This window comes from Haematobia irritans, chromosome 3 (genome assembly GCF_050003625.1).
Source record: "Haematobia irritans isolate KBUSLIRL chromosome 3, ASM5000362v1, whole genome shotgun sequence".
Taxonomy (NCBI): domain Eukaryota; kingdom Metazoa; phylum Arthropoda; class Insecta; order Diptera; family Muscidae; genus Haematobia; species Haematobia irritans.
In genome coordinates this window covers 95,961,481-95,974,828 of record NC_134399.1, presented here as the reverse complement: position 1 = coordinate 95,974,828, position 13,348 = coordinate 95,961,481, and the positions used below count along the sequence as shown (strand labels likewise).

Sequence of the window (13,348 nt, the reverse complement as noted above, 5' to 3'; positions counted from 1 at the left end):
GGTCGAAGCAGGGATCGAACCCACGACCCTTGGCATGCAAGTCGGACATAGCAACCACTGCTCGCTCCACGGTGCCAAACTAAATGTTTATTTCTGTTAAATAAACTTTGTTTATTCGTTTCGTGGGCGCCGCAAGCTATGCTATATAAATATAACTTATATGGATATTTATCTATTGATGCCCATAACAGGTACATAGCTCAGTGGTTAGTGTGTTGGCTTACAAAGTGCATGGTCCGCGGTTCGATTCTCCGTCCAGGCGAAAGGTAAAAAATTTTAAAAATTTATAAAATCATATAATTTCTTCTACATTGTTGGTATTACAGGAAAAGGTGTTAAGAACTAAAAAACCTCGTGGATGTGAGAAAGATGTGAGGGAAAATGCAATTAGCAAGAAAATAATGTTTTTTTTTTTTGAGTTTGTCTTTATGGAATTGTTTTTACATCCTGGAAAAGAATAAACGTTTATCACAAAATGTATATACTTTTCTTCCAAATACACTTCCTTACAGCGAAAAGCAAATGAGAAACGAACTTTGTTTGTCTAAAATTTCGTTTGGGAGGAAAGAATTATTTTTTTGAATAAATTTTCTATAGAAATAAAATCTTGCCAACATTTTCTATTGAAATAAAATTGGTACAAAATTTTCTATAGAAATAAAATGTTGACAAAATTTTCTATAGAAATAAAATTTTGACGAAATTTGCTATAGAAATAAAATTGTGACAAAAATTTCTAAGGAAATAATATTTTGACAAAATTTTCTATAGAAATAAAATTTTTACAAAATTTTCTATAGAAATCAAATTTTGATAAAGTTTTCTATAGAACTAAAATTTTGACAATATTTACTATAGAAATAAAATTTTGACAATATTTTCTATAGAAATTAAATTTTGACAAAATTTTCTATAGAAATAAATTTTGACAAAATTTTCTATAGAAATAAAGTTTTGACAAAATTTTCTATAGAAATTAAATTTTGACAAAATTTTATATAGAAATTTAATTTGGACAAAATTTTCTTGACAATTTTTTTTAAAGAAATAAAATTTGTAAAATTTTTTATAGATATAAAATTGTGACAAAATTTTCGTTAGACATAAAATTTTGACAAAATTTTTTATAGAAATAAAATTTTGACAAAATTTTTTATAGAAATAAAATTTTCCATTTGTTTTGTTTTGTTATTGTTGGTTTTGTTCTTTAAGCATTGTTGTTGTTTTTTTATTTCAGCTTAAAACCATACATTGACTAAACTACAAGAGTAGCTTAACCAACAGAGGAAAAGAATGTTTGTCAAATTTATTTGGGCAAAGCCCTATAGACTGCAAGATGGTTGGATGCACGCACGTTTCGGAATTACCACATTCCTCATCAGCATCCTCTACTTGCAGCAAAACTATCAACCAATTATCAGAATAAATTCAGGCAGTTTATTAAACCCAACAAAAACCACACTTGAACCCTCCGAAAAAAGGTTTTACATTGATAGCCGGCTTATGCCAAATAAATTCGAAACAAACATATCTCTTTTCCTATGCCACTGTCAAATCATCGATTTGAATTCACATGGCTGGGTTTATTTTGAGCGTGCCTCCTCTTCTTTTTCCATTTGTTTTGTTTTGTTATTGTTGGTTTTGTTCTTTAAGCATTGTTGTTGTTTTTTTATTTCAGCTTAAAACCATACATTGACTAAACTACAAGAGTAGCTTAACCAACAGAGGAAAAGAATGTATAGGAAAAGAGATATGTTTGTTTCGAATTTATTTGGCATAAGCCGGCTATCAATGTAAAACCTTTTTTCGGAGGGTTCAAGTGTGGTTTTTGTTGGGTTTAATAAACTGCCTGAATTTATTCTGATAATTGGTTGATAGTTTTGCTGCAAGTAGAGGATGCTGATGAGGAATGTGGTAATTCCGAAACGTGCGTCCATCCAACCATCTTGCAGTCTATAGGGCTTTGCCCAAATAAATTTGACAAACATTCTTTTCCTCTGTTGGTTAAGCTACTCTTGTAGTTTAGTCAATGTATGGTTTTAAGCTGAAATAAAAAAACAACAACAAGAAATAAAATTTTGACAAAATTTTTTATAGAAATCACATTTTGATGTTCTATAGAAGTTAAATTTTGACAACATTTTCTATATGAATAAAATTTTAGCAACAATTTCTATAGATATAAAAGTTTTACAAAATTTTCTAAAGAACTAAAATTTTGAAAAAAATTACCATAGAAATTAATTTTGACAAAAATTTTCTATAAAAGAAAAATTTTGACAGAATATTCTATAAGAAATAAAATTTTGACAAAATTTTCAATAGAAATCAAATTTTGACAAAATTTTCTACAGAAATAAAATTTGGCAAAATTTTCTATAAAAATAAAATTTTGCCAAAATATTCTTTAAGAAATAAAATTTTGACAAAATTTTTTGTAGAAATAAAATTTTGACAAAAGTTTGTTTAAAAATATATTTATTTTTTTTTAAATTCCTATAGAAATAAAATTTTGAATAAATTTTCTATAGAAAAAAAATCTTGACTTTTTCCATTGAAATAAAATTGGTACAAAATTTTCTATAGAAATAAAAGATTGAAATAAAATTTTGACAATACTTTCTATAGAAAAAATTTTCTGCGAAATACAATTTTTATAAAACTTTCTATAGAAATAAAATTTTGACAAAAATTTTTTATATAAATAATATTTTGACAACATTTTCTATAGAAATAATATTTTGAGAAATATTTCTATCGAAACAAAATTTTGTATAGAAATAAAATTTTGAAAACAATTTCTGTAGAAATAAAATTTTGAAAAAAATTTCTATAGAAATTAAATTTTAACAAAATTTTCTATAGAAATAAAATTTTGAAAAAAAAATTCTATAGAAATAAAATTTTGTCAAAATATTCTATAGAAATAAAATTTTGGCAAAATTTTCTATATAAATTAAATTTTAGCAAAATTTTCTATATAAATAAAATGTTTACAAAATTTTCTATAGAACTACAATTTTGGCAAAATTTACTATAGAAATTAATTTTGACAAAATTTTCTATAGATATAAAATTTTGACAAAAATTTTTGTAGAAATAAATTGTTGACAAAATTTTGTTTAGAAATATATATTTTTTTTAATTCCTATAGAAATACAATTTTGAATAAGTTTTCTATTGAAATAAAATTGGTACAAAATTTTCTACATTTACCTTTTTGATTTCAAAGCAATTCATCCTCTATGCATTGTTACTTTTTCCAATCTCCTTGAAGCGATCTCTGTTATCAATTATTCACAATTTCTAAGAATTCTTCTTTTTATCCTTGAATGTTGGAGTTATGCGAAGCACACTTGAAGTGTGAATGATATGGGTATTAGTTAATAAGTGACAGCCACCTATTGTGTACAGGATGTCAGTATTTGTATTCTTAGTTAATTTAATGTTTTTTTTTTTTTGCAAACAATTATTATTTTTTCTTATGAAGCCTAAGTGCTGCTCTCTTATCGATTATTTTTATTCACAATTTATTTTATGCCATTGTTTATAGTTTCCATACCTAGTGCTAATGTTGCTGCTTAGTTTGTTATACTTTGACATGGATTGTTGAAAATTGACAGTCTATCAAAGATCAAACGAACAAGCTCTGACATCACATTTACTGAAGCACGTTTTACAAAGCCAAAAAAAATGAAAAAAATTTCAAATGTTGGACATTTCCATCAATTTTAGTTACAGCTAACAATGCAAAAATTGACACTTCAACATTAGATCGAAAAATAAGTTAAAATAGCAGTGATGACAATAGGTATTGGATAAACTTTATTGTACATTTTTGAACTTGGTGCTTGCAAAATAGAAAGGGTGACTGAAGATGTATACCCTAAAGCTTTACAAAAATATTGAAAAATTCGTAGCTTTGAATTTTATTAAAAATATGACAAAATGCGAAAAGAGTCGTATATCTCCAATGCTACCAATAACATTGTGTCGTATGATCCCAGTAAAAAAGGAACATTCAAAGAAGTAGTCAGGATCTTCAATTTGTGATCTGGAAGTACACATTTGAACTCCGGAGACCCCTGGAGAAGCAAAATTCATCCGATCCGGTTGAAACTAGGTACGTGGTGTTAGTATGTGGTCTCTAACAACCATGCAAAAATTGGTCCATATCAGTTCATAATTATATATAGCCCCCATATAAACCGATCTCCAGATTTGACCTCCGGAGCCTCTGGATGTAGGAAAGTTCATCCGATTCGGTTGAAATTTGGTACATTTCGCTAGTGTATGGCCGATAACAACCATGCCAAAATTAGTCCGTATCGATCTATTTTATATATAGCCCCAAATAAACCGATCCCCAATCACCGAAAAATCAGGATTGCCACTCGAGCCAAAAATAATCTACCAGATTTTTATTGCCATAGAAAATGTTGTCAAAATTTTATATTTCTATAGAAAATTTTGTCAACATTTTATAACGTTAGGAAATTTTGTCAAAATATAATTTCTATACAAAATTTTGTCAAAAAGTATTTTCTATAGAAAATTTTGTCAAAATTTTATTTCTATTGAAAATTTTGTCAAAATTTTATTTCTGTAGAAAATTTTGTCAAAATTTTATTTCTATAGAAAATGTAAAAATTTTATTTCTATACAAAATTTTGTCAAAATTTTATTTCTATAGAAAATGTTGTCAAAATGTTATTTCTATAGAAAATTTTGTCAAAATTTTATTTCTATTGAAAATTTTGTCAAAAATTTTCTATAGAAAATTTTGTCAAAATGTTATTTCTATAGAAAATGTCAAAATTTTGTCAAAAATTTATTTCTATAGAAAATGTTGTCAAAATGTTATTTCTATAGAAAATTTTGTCAAAATTTTATTTCTATAGAAAATTTTGTCAAAATTTAATTTCTATAGAAAATTTTGTCAACATTTTATTGCTATAGAAAACATCTCGAGAAGCAATTAGAATGTTATTCCTTGGTGTCGTATTACGATCATATCACAAACATTTGAATTGACCTTTCGACGCTTTATGTTCAATGGCGTTTGTGGCTGAGTGTCCTAAGGCGTTCTGTTATGGTGCCAGCAAACCCAGGTTCAACCCCTGGTCGGAGCGAAAAAGTTGTTCAAATTGTAAAAATTAGATAATAGGAAAATAATTGTGTAATAAAACATATGGATGAAAAAAAGTGAAATTGGTTGAAAAAAAATTGTTTTTTTTTTTTTTCGCTTTTTAAATTTCTTCATTCAAATTAACTTCCAGGGTACAACTTCTAAAGCAATGCAAAGGATCCAAAAAGGGAGTACTTCCGTCCTATTACAAGCCCATGTAAAATTCATTGGAGATGATTCAAGTTTGCACTACTTCCGGATCACAGATTGGGGATCCAAACTACTTTTTAGGAAGCTCTTTTTTTGCTGGGATTGTATATAGCCCCCATATAAAGCGACCCCTATATTTCAATTCTGGCTCTATAATTACAGCACAAAGGTTCATATCGGTTTGTAATTATTTATCTCCCCTATATATACCGGTTAAGAACTGTATATACACTCATAGAAAAAATCATGCACGGCGGCCTCATTTCAAAACTATTCGTTGGTGAAAGTGAATCAACACACATGGGGTGTCGAACGGAGAACAGGCGGTGTCAATCTGACGACTTTTTTTTTGTGAACGTTTCCGTTTCATTTTGTCACCGTCTGTTCACAACTATGGAACGTAATTTTTTCTACTAGTGTATACGTTTTTAATCGAGCTTTCTTTTGTCTACTATATATCCCGCATGGATTAACTTACAATTTAGAAGATGATGTTAAGAAGTTTTAAGATGCCTTGCCATCGGCCGCAACCCAAGTAATTTAATTGTGGATGACCGTCTTTAGTAGAAGTTTCTACGCAATCCATGGTGGAGGGTACATAAGATTCGGCCTGGCCGAACTTACGGACGTATATACTTATTAAATTTACTTTTTTACTTTTGACGAGCGAGGGCGTATTTTTTAAGTCCGGTACAAAACAACTTCATCGGAAGTGAAAAAATCGATGGATGATTATGGGATGCTCTCACGAAGAAATGTTTGTAGAATAATATTTGTTTGCTGGGATATGATGTTGGAAAGGTGGCAAGTCATAAGCTTCATTTAACAAAAACAAAAAAATAATAAAAAAAAATAAATAACCGGTTGGCTGATAAGTCCCCGGTCTGACACATAGATGGCGTCGCTAGTATTAAATGCATATTATTTTTATATAGTACCAACCTTCAAATGATTCGTGTCAAAATTTGACGTCTGTAAGTCAATTAGTTTGTGAGATAGAGCGTCTTTTGTGAAGCAACTTTTGTTATTGTGAAAAAAATTGGAAAAAAGGAATTTCGTGTTTTGATAAAATACTGTTTTCAGAAGGGAAAAAATTCGGTGGAAGCAAAAACTTGGCTTGATAATGAGTTTCCGGACTCTGCCCCAGGGAAATCAACAATAATTGATTGGTATGCAAAATTCAAGCGTGAGCACGGACGACGGTGAACGCAGTGGACGCCCGACGAAAACATCACAAAAATCCATAAAATGATTTTGAATGGCCGTAAAATGAAGTTGATCGAGATAGCATAGGCCTTAAAGATATCAAAGGAACGTGTTGGTCATATCATTCATCAATATTTCGATATGCGCAAGCTCTGTGCAAAATGGGTGCCGCGCGAGCTCACATTTGACCAAAAACAACAACGTGTTGATGATTCTGAGCGGTGTTTGCAGCTGTTAACTCGTAATACACCCGAGTTTTTCCGTCGATATGTGACAATGGATGAAACATGGCTCCATCACTACACTCCTGAGTCCAACCGACAGTCGGCTGAGTGGACAGCGACCGGTGAACCGTCTCCGAAGCGTGGAAAGACTCAAAAGTCCGCTGGCAAAGTAATGGCCTCTGTTTTTTGGGATGCGCATGGAATAATTTTTATCGATTATCTTGAGAAGGGAAAAACCATCAACAGTGACTATTATATGTCGTTATTGGAGCGTTTGAAAGTCGAAATCGCGCCAAAACGGTCCCATATGAAGAAGAAAAAAGTGTTGTTCCACCAAGACAACGCACCGTGCCACAAGTCATTGAGAACGATGGCAAAAATTCATGAATTGGGCTTCGAATTGCTTCCCCATCCACCGTATTCTCCAGATCTGGCCCCCAGCGACTTTTTCTTGTTCTCAGACCTCAAAAGGATGGTCGCAGGGAAAAAATTTGGCTGCAATGAAGGGGTGATCGCCGAAACTGAGGCCTATTTTGAGACAAAACCGAAGGAGTACTACCAAAATGGTATCAAAAAATTGGAAGGTCGTTATAATCGTTGTATCGCTCTTGAAGGGAACTATGTTGAATAATAAAAACGAATTTTGACAAAAAATGTGTTTTTCTTTGTTAGACCGGGGACTTATCAGCCAACCTGTTAAAAGGAAATGAAATCAAATTCAAAGGAATTTAAAAAAGTTGAGAGAAAATATTGAAGAAATTCGCTATATGAAAATATGAAGTGACTTTCGTAGGAGATGAGCGTGAAGCTGATCAATATAGTGTCATACCAAAATCTTACCCCCTATTGGCAACCATCAATAGAGTTTTCTATGAAATGTGGATTGAATACTGTTGCATGATGTGATTCACCTGTCCTGTCCAAAAGTGATGATATTCGTTTTGGTTAATCTCGTCATTTCAACTTAATCTCTAAACACTCAGAACACTTGACCATAAAAAGTATCTACCGGATTGTTTATATGTTTTGGGTTGTTAAAGCAGTTGAAGTTGTTCTTTAGCTATTTCTGTTTTGTTCTAGCGGCCCATTTGTTTTTAATGTGAGGTGCCATACTAGTGAGTCATTTTGTACAGAACGATTAATTTCGCTTAATGAAATGTTAATTTGCGAAAAGAAACGTGATATATATTTCAATAAAATCATTATCGATGCCTTATTAGTTGTATGAACTCAAAACAGAAAAAAGTCCGTTGTTAAATTGAAACTAAAATTAAATTGCGATTTTTGTAAGAAATCATTTTCTTTTAGTTTATTGTTAAAAGTTTTTTAATAAATATTCTCCAGCCCCTTAAATTTTCTTTATTCCAAGTATGTCTCTAAAAATTTATGGACCAAAAGCTGGTATACTGCTAACTAAAGCAAATGGACCTTTTCTTACAATTCTCAAAAATAAGAAGAATGAACTACATTCGGGTTAATATGATAATAATTTGGCGCCAATGATTGTTTACTTTAGTATATATACAGAGAATACAGATAGGTTGTGACAACCGAATTTATTGCCAACCTCCTTTTGGCAGTTGCAGCTACTATCAGTTGGCAGTTGTGTCACCCGGCTGATTCGGTCGACACAACTAACACAACATATGGTGTTGGTTGGGTCTGACGACGACATCGGTTGTAGTTACTATCATCATTCGATTGTGTTCCCCAACCTTAATAATACCAATGACCGAATTAAAAATTAATACCTTCCCAATTAAATATTATATTTGTTTATTTAAATATATGTATATTGGTACAAATAAATAAAAATATAATGTATTTGATATCAAAAGATGAAAATTGCTTTTAAAATTTTTTAGCGATTATGTTGGTTGTAAATCAGCTCATATACCCTTCCCCATGAATTGGCGAAATCATCCTATGCGGCAAAAAGCTTTGCTAACAAAACAAAATAAACAATTAATAAAATGATTCGTATATTTTCGTCTCGAAAATAGCTAAATACGACAGGAAGATCGACCGCGCCGAATTTTAAATACCCAACTCCAATGTAGCCGATTTCCTATGCAAAGAAAATTTAACATATAGAATTGGATATTGGGGTATATCCCAATCCGTTTTCGAGCATATAAAGTAATCAGGACCTACCTGATGTTTCCAATCATTAAGGTTTTTGTATGTAGCATCGTGGGGGTTCATTTCTCATCATGTGCGCATTCACTTCTCACGCTATCTTGACCTGATTTCCCTGCATATTTGACTCCTTGCCTATTGAGAAAGTGCATTTCTATGTCTCAGTTCTTCATAAAATTTATTGTTATATTTCTGCCGTTTTATCGTAATATGAAATCATAAAAAATACGACTTTTTTTGATATTAACTTATTATTTCAATAGAAATGACATTCGAAAAATAATTTAAGAGACATTCGGTTGTAAAAACCATCCGTAAGTGGTGATTTCTAAGTGACAGTTACGACAATTAATTAAGGCAAGTTGTGTGATCCGAATTCCAACAAAAATTTTCAAAATAAAGATATTTAGTTCGTACAACTGTTTGTTTACTATCACAAACGCAAATATATTGAAATAGTAGAATCAAGGTAGTAGAGACAAACATGTGATTGCAAATATAGTAGATCGATTGGGATAATTGATGTTTAATTATGAATGTAGAAATTTCATGGCTTCAACCGATTTCCAACCAATCTATTCTCTGTGTGTACACCACCATAGAATATTAATGGGGGTACACAGAGAATACAGATAGGTTGTGACAACCGAATTTATTACCAACCTCCTTTTGGCAGTTACAGCTACTATCAGTTGGCAGTTGTGCCACCCGACTGATTCGGTCGACACAACTAATACGACATATGTGTTGTTTGGGTCTGCCGACGATATCGGTTATGGCTACCTTCATCATTCGGTTGTGTTGCCCAACATTAATAATACTCATTGCCGAATTTAAAATTTCCTTCCCAGTTATATATATTATTTAATTTTATTTAAATATATATATATTAGTACATGTTATTCTAAGTACAAAATACTTGAGTATTAATTTTTGCTATTGAATAAAATAGGGACTTACATCAAAATCTAGATATTTTCAAAGAAGAATACCAACTAAATGTAAGTACTATGTTCGCTTTTCGAGATGAAATTTTCGCGGTTACTTTACAGTTCAATATAAAGCACATAAATTAACTCAATTGATGTCCTGTGTCTTGTTCCTCTAGATTTCGGCCTGACTTTACGGGAATATGTTTGTTTTCATATATAATCTTGATTAATTCAGGAAAAGAATCGCGAAAATAAAATGATTTTCAACTCGAAAACCGAACATAGTACTCACCTTAATGTTGAAAACGTCTCATATCTTTAAAATTTAAGCACATATGTATATAATTTTGCGAGGTTTCGATGCGGAAGCATTTACGCATACTCGAAGAATTATTGTAAAACTTTTGTTCCTTTTCTTTGGTGGTGCACAATGTTGTATTCCTTATTTATTATGTATGAGTTTTGGGCACATTCCCCGGAACTAGTAAAATAAAGATATATTGAATGACAATATTAAGAAAAATTGTTTGCTCAAACTGTCTTACCATTTGTATTTGTTTTCAATTCAATTTCCTTATTTCCTAACAAATATATCCTGTTCTTCAAAATTAAAATAAAATGTTCAATTTAACTGGTGAATACTTTTGACATTTGATAGATTTTCAAATAATATTCGGGCTTCATAACCGAATGTTGAAAATTTCTTATAAATTCTATTTCCATCATCAATAGTCGGTGCTCATTACCGAATATTGGTTTTAAATAACTACTTCATGCCAGTTGTGATAATCATTGGGGAAATGATTTATTGTAGACCAATAGTGTTGGTTGACAAAACCATATACTTTGACTCGGAACTATCTTACCGTACAAAGCACTTTCATTCTTTCTAAGGAAAAGTATACTTATTGCATTATAACACAATTGAAAATGTGTTATAAGAACGAAGATTTTGCAGCTATAATGGAATGTCAACCAAACTGTTTTCTGTGTGTATACTGAGTTTGTCATTGCATTTGTAAAACATGGAAATATCGATTTGGGACTATATGAAGTATATATAGTCTTGATTTAAGTGAAATTCTAAGACGATCTGTTGTAATCACCTACAGGCTTTAATAATGAAGCTATCATGCTTAAATTTTGCACAAACTAGTTTATTGTCAGGCAGGTCAATTACGAAGTTGGTCTATATCGGTACTTGTCGCGATATAGCCCCCATATAAACCCTATCTCCCAGTTTTACTCTTTATACACCCTCAAAAAAAAAAAATCGCTTCTGGAAATATTTAAATTGCATAAAATTTCTCAATTCTTTATTTTCGATTTGTAGGTCGATATATACGAACTAGAGTATCGGTAAATTTGAGTTATTTTTGCGAGTTATCGATTTAACAGTGACGATTTTACAAGGAACATGTGGGTATTTTTGCCATACATATATGGGGGCTTTGTCTAATTCCGAGCCGATTTTGATCAAATTTGATACACATGCACCCAGAAAAAAGTGACCCCTTCTTTAAGTTAAAATGAATTCATTGTGAAGAAAGTTGATCTTCGTATAGCGCCAAAGACATTTTTTTTGTTTGAATGATGTGATTTTCGTAGAAATTAGGTAGAATGCATTCCGTATATTAGTTAACATTTTCCTATATTTATGTACCACTATACTACAGAATGAAAAAAATTAACTGAATTGAATTCATATATGGAATGATTTTATTGAACTTTTTTCATTCATTTGGACAAATCTTACATATTTGTGGTAAACTTTTTACTCCAAATTTAGAACTGCTTATCTTCGTTTTTAAATACAATTTTATGTATCTATATAAGCAATTTTTTCTTCAATAAAAGACATGTTTTATTAATATATTAAATATATTTATTTAGAATCAACAGCATCGACTGGCCTTGAAATATTAAAACACATTTTTTTCTTCTTCTAGTACCGTTCACTTTGAATAAGTTGCTGCCTAGCAATTTTGTCCACCTTTTACAATTTCAATACCTACAAATATAAACAAAAAAAAAATCCTAAACCAATTTTTTCACAAAAGGTTAGCGTCACTGAATATTACCTCATAATTGAAGATTCCAAAATGAAGTCGAATGAAGGGGTTGTTATTCTGCTGGTGTTTTCTTTTTATAAACCAATTTTCAAAAAACCAACATTTTCTCACTAATTTAAAATAACAAATATTTTATATATTTTATTTGTTTTTTATTATATTATTTTACAATATTATTTTTTAACAATCTCTCCGTATACCATAACAACGCGATTCCAACTAAAAAACAACCCACGCGCAAACACGTGGATTACATAGATGACAGGTATCGATTACAGGTAGACAATAGAAATTTAGGAAAATTTCCTATATTCTAACAAGTGTGTTTCCTTAAGTTTTGAAAGGATTGAATACTTCTTAGTACGAATGAACTAAAATATTTTTCTATGCCAAGTGTTATTCGTATGTATGATAAGCTTTCTATAATAAAGGAAGTCAGAATTATCATTTTATAAGAAATCTTTCTAATTTTCAGGAAACTTGGTTTTTGATTATTTTTACGAATGCTTTGTTATCAGTGAATAATATTTTCTTTTTCAGTAGTAAATTCTTATACCCAGCAAAGAAAACAGTATTAGTAAAATGCCATACCTTATTCTAGTTAATGAACTATTCCTAACTGCTTTCAGTTTAGGATTTTTTTACTGGAACAAGTAAATTTTATTATTTCACACAAAAATTTAACTGAATGGAAATAAAATGGCTAAACTAAATTGTTGAACATTTTTTCCTTTAGTTTCGAAGACACTTTTTTCTGGGTGTGGCTAAATTTTTAATTGAACTCTCAGTGCAACACATCTAAATTTTCGAAATGAAACATTGGCATCCGTTGTCATATGAATGTAAATCGGGCGAAAGATATATATGGGAGTTATATTTAAATCTGAACAGATTTCAACCAAATTTGGTACACTTACCGATACTGTTAAACGTACTCCTTGTGCAAAATTTGAACTAAATCACGGCAAAACTCTGGCTTTTGAGGCCATATAAGTGCAAATCGGACGAAAGATATATATGGGAGCTATATCTAAATCTGAATCGATTTCAATCAAATTTACCAAGCATAGGTAGAATATCAATTCTACTCTTTATGCAAAATTTCACGTAAATCGGTAGTAAACTGTGGCCTCTGTGGTCATATGAGTCTCAATTGGACGAAAGATATATATGGGAGCTATATCTAAATCTGAACCGATTTGGCTGATAGTTTGCAAGTTTTTCGAGACTCATAAAATATTCGGTTGTACTGAATTTGAAGAACATCGATTGATAAACACGCCAATTATGCACTGAAAAAAAAGCATACTCGGTTCCAAAGATTTTGTCTTTACTTTAAAAAATTTGGTATTGATTCCGAGCCAAAGAAGCGGAGAATACAAGTAAGGATACTTTTAAGACCCAATTCTCTTTTAAATTTAGGTTTTGTGTACTTGC

At 30.6% G+C, this 13,348-nt stretch overlaps 1 long non-coding RNA gene across 1 annotated transcript; it reads right to left on the bottom strand.

Annotated features, from left to right (window-relative positions):
• Positions 1-8,518: 8,518 nt before the first annotated feature.
• Positions 8,519-9,159, bottom strand: LOC142231985 (uncharacterized). Its single transcript, XR_012720983.1, has 2 exons — positions 8,923-9,159; positions 8,519-8,836 (listed from the first exon to the last, which is right to left on the bottom strand). It is a non-coding gene; the product is annotated as an uncharacterized LOC142231985 (long non-coding RNA).
• Positions 9,160-13,348: the final 4,189 nt, after the last annotated feature.